The sequence below is a fragment of the Schistocerca nitens genome, chromosome 2 (assembly GCF_023898315.1).
Source record: "Schistocerca nitens isolate TAMUIC-IGC-003100 chromosome 2, iqSchNite1.1, whole genome shotgun sequence".
Lineage (NCBI taxonomy): Eukaryota > Metazoa > Arthropoda > Insecta > Orthoptera > Acrididae > Schistocerca > Schistocerca nitens.
The window spans coordinates 757,314,452-757,318,070 of record NC_064615.1 but is presented as its reverse complement, the minus strand read 5'-3'; the positions used below and the strand labels follow the sequence as shown (position 1 = coordinate 757,318,070).

Genomic DNA, 3,619 nt, shown 5'->3' with positions numbered 1-3,619 from the left:
AGTTGCGCTGCAAGGGGTCAGGAGTCTTCTTTCGTCTTACGAGGTATAGGCTGTCACAGCCAGGATGTTTTGGAGCACTTCGCTCTTGTTTCCAGGCATGCCTATGACTGAGCGATACTGAATGGAGGAGGAAAGTCTTGGCAGGTACCAAAATGTGCTGCTGACAATGTACGAGGCAAATTATTATGGTTCAGTAGATCAAAATTCATGTTTAGCTGGTGTCCTAGGTTTTCAATATAAAATAATTCTCTTTTTTGTTGTAAGATCACGCTTGCCCTCACTCTTGTTTGTTTTTCTTCTGCGGTCTGTCGTAGCGAACGGACAAGCTATTTAAGTTCTGAAACTTCCTGGCAGATTAAAACTGTGTCCCGGACCGAGACTCGAACTCGGGACCTTTGCCTTTCGCGGGCAAGTGCTCTACCAACTGAGCTACCCAAGCACGACTCACGCCCCGTCCTCACAGCTTTACTTACGTTCATTTCGTGCAAAAGATATTATGAATGATCCGATCATTCCTTTCCGAACAGTGATGCTGCCGGTCTTTGCCCATGTTAGATACCGACCCCAGTTTCAATAATTAGATGGTTTGCCGTATTAAAGGATGTTATCTTCCCGTGAAGCTACAAAAGTAAAAAAGAAAAAAAAAAGTGAAAGGAAGTGACGTGTCAGGTGTCGGTGGTTTGCGCGTGACGTGTAGATGTTGGCAACAACGCGATGAGACGGTCAGTCGTGAGTCAGATACAGCTAGCTAATGAGAATACTGTTCTTCATTTATTTCGTTTCGTAATGGAAATTAACTTAGGTAATATTTTAACATGATGACACTGAGCAGAAGATCATCGTAGTTTATTAGAGCGTTGTTTCATGCCTTTCGAGACGTATGGCTTCAATCTATCGAACGAAAACTTAATGGCTATGGATTTTAAGGTCGGTTAGCTACTTACTTATTTTTCGCTGTGCTGTTCATTTGTGGGCAAATTTTAGAAATTTTTGTAACTGATTATGACTCGTATCGAATCCATTTAATTTGCAGGTTGAAGTCGTAGAGTGGATTTTCAGCCAGGGGCTGCTGGGTACGAAAAGAGTGCGTAAAAATGTTCTTCGAAAACAATGCTTGTTAGTAGAAAGGATCGTTTGGATGGAATTCAGTGGTGTTTTCGAAAAGAGGGCTCTCATATCAGGCGTGTTAGTATCAGACAACGCAGTTGGTTTTCTTGCAGCCGTCTACCAATAGGTGATATTTTGAAGCTGACGTTTATGTGGGTGAAAAAGTGTTCCAGTACTTTCGTAGCATCGGAATTACATTTAACCAACTCACATCGTTAGAATGGAGGAGTGTTCGTAATAGAGATCTTCTCGGTGGTGTAGGGAAAGTCGTCGAGACTGACGAATCTGAATCTGGAAAGCGAGTCGTTAGCAGGTTGGTCTTTGGTGGAGTGGAAAGAGGCAGGACTACTACCGAGGAGAACGAAATGTATTCTTCCGAGGATTCAGAAGACGTATGTACTGCCAGAAAGAAGTATTATTTCAGACTGGTTTTCTTCCTACAACTTCCTGGACGATGAAGGTTTCGTTCATCTGTCGGTAAACAATAGCCCCACTTCAAAGACCTAGAGGCAGGTGCACACATCAGCGGCACTGAGGGCACGTGGTCTGTCATCGAAAGATCTTTTCGCAATCCCAGTAAGTGTAAGAGCACTTTTGACTCAGAGTTATTCGTGTACATGTGGAGAAGGCGTAGGGGACAGACGGTCCTTGAAACTTTCAAAAGAAGTTATAATCCAACATAAATTTGTCTGCGTTTCTTTGTTTGCTACTTGTATTTATCTTAGAAGTTTCATATGTTGTTCATTTTAAACAGTAACAAAGACTTATTAATATATAATAAATTACTTTATGGATGGATTTTTTAGTAGTAAATTATGTCATGTACGTCGTTGCTACTATGACACCCTGTTATGCTCATAAAATAAATCCGAGATGTTCGCACTATTTTAGGAGCACATTACTTTCGAGCAGTTGTTGCAAAGCTCTTGTATATAAGGCTCATGTTTAAACGTACTTAACACTAGGAAGATTATAATTATTTTACAGAAATTTGCTACTTAATCTTCATATGCTTTTTTCTCAGTTATATTTAATTATCGTTTGTAGTTGGTGTGAATATGACTGTATGTTATTTCTTTAGAATAACTTGTAAATATTTGTTGTGTTACTGTGGGAGCATAACATGGTGTCGTAGGAGCAACGACGTACATGACATACATTAGTACTAAAAAATCATCCATAAATCAAGTTATAATGCACCTAGTATATCTACAGACATGACTTGTTCCTACATCAAAATCACAAGTGTCACCAATATATCTGATGTATGACACTTCCGTTTTAGATACTTGAATATGAACCCAAGGCCGAAATTGTACAATCGTACATGAAATAAAGAGGATGGCAGTTGAAGGCATGAAGAAATATTTCAAAAAGTTCGTCGCAGCTGCGGACCCTATCGCGTTGAAAATTATATAATAAATTTTTGTTCTTCATTCCATTCCTATTTTCACTCATTTATTACTTAATGTACAGAAGAATTATGTCCTTCCTATAGCTTGCAGCATGTCGTTACGTACGAACCTAGTACCACAGCTTCAGTTTACATTACTGCTTGTGGAAAATAGTTTGCTGTTTCTTACTGTTACTTTATGATTTACGAGTATGTGATTAGCACACAACCCAATAGCACAAATACAAATATTTTGCAATTTCTTATGATTATGTTACAGTGTTGCTGTTTGTGATTAGGATGGATCTTTATAACACAACTTGGCTGTCAAAAATGCTTCACTGTTTTCTAAAAACACATGATAATTTTCGAGGATGTGGTTATATACGAACCTGATAGCACAGGTGACATCACATTGAGTGAAACAAATAGTTACATTTGCAGCCTTGCTTGTCAACGACGCTCCGCTGATTTCTAAGTATAGTGGCGACTTTCGAAGTGTGATTAGGTAGGAACCTGATAGCGCTGTTTACATTACTGCGAGTGAAACAGCAGCCATATTTGTGTCATAGTGCACTTACACTGCATGATAATAACTACAGTGCTGAAAGCACGGGCAGACCGCAGATTTGTTTACAGAGGGAAACAAATGGGAGAGTAGAAATCTCATTGGCTATCTGCATCTCTCTCCTGATTGGCTGTCTTCATTTCCCATGATTCATCGCAACGTTACCAACACCTGCATGCCTCTGAAAAAGTGCCGGCACCTTCGCTGCACTTTTACCCACAGTCTAGTCACCGTTGGATGTAAACTGCTATGTTGCTAGTCTTATGCCTGAAATCCAATTTAGTCATGCTTATTTATTATACTTACATGGTAATTCGCTCTATCGTGTAGTGATCGTCTTCTATATAAAACGTCGCGCCTGCATTTGAAGTAGATCCTTCAGTTTCTTGAGGAGGCAATATTCTGTGACCATTTTGAATCCTTCTTGTACGTCGTTTCAACATGTTACTTGCGTCGCATCATGTTCGAGGATGTACCGTAATTTCCGTAGCGATGTCTTCGATACTTTAGTTGAAGTGGTTTGTCATTAGCACCCCCCGACTGAGGCAGTC

At 39.9% G+C, this 3,619-nt stretch overlaps 1 non-coding gene across 1 annotated transcript; it reads right to left on the bottom strand.

Annotated features, from left to right (window-relative positions):
* Positions 1 to 364: 364 nt before the first annotated feature.
* Positions 365 to 439, bottom strand: Trnas-cga (transfer RNA serine (anticodon CGA)). The gene has a single exon. It is a non-coding gene; the product is annotated as a tRNA-Ser (tRNA).
* Positions 440 to 3,619: the final 3,180 nt, after the last annotated feature.